The sequence below is a fragment of the Propithecus coquereli genome, unplaced genomic scaffold (genome assembly GCF_000956105.1).
Source record: "Propithecus coquereli isolate 6110/MARCELLA unplaced genomic scaffold, Pcoq_1.0 Scaffold28, whole genome shotgun sequence".
Classification (NCBI taxonomy): domain Eukaryota; kingdom Metazoa; phylum Chordata; class Mammalia; order Primates; family Indriidae; genus Propithecus; species Propithecus coquereli.
The window spans coordinates 11,619,408-11,619,792 of NW_012148396.1; positions in this window are offsets into that span (position 1 = coordinate 11,619,408).

Consider the following 385-nt stretch of genomic DNA (forward strand, 5'->3'; position numbering starts at 1 on the left):
AAAAAAAAAAAAAAAAAAATAGGCAGCGGGCCACACTTGACCCGTTTGCCAATCCCTATTCTAGATGAAAGGTATGTGAGAGTTCACTCCCTATCCTTGCGAGCTTTCTATACATCTGAAAGACCTTCAGAATTAAACGTTACAGGGAAGAGCTGGCTTAGGAAGTCAAGAAACCTGGATGCAGGTCATGGAATGAAACTGGGGGCAGGAGCTGTTCAGAGCAGGTGTCCTCTGCTGTTTATCTCGATGTGCCAGGGAGGGTGGTGGCTGTGGACAGCCGAGGACACTCACATGCCCTGGTTTATTTTTACTTATTATAGTATTAGAATTTTTCCCTGTTACTACCATCGGGAAGCATTACTTTTAATGACTGTGTGGGGATCCA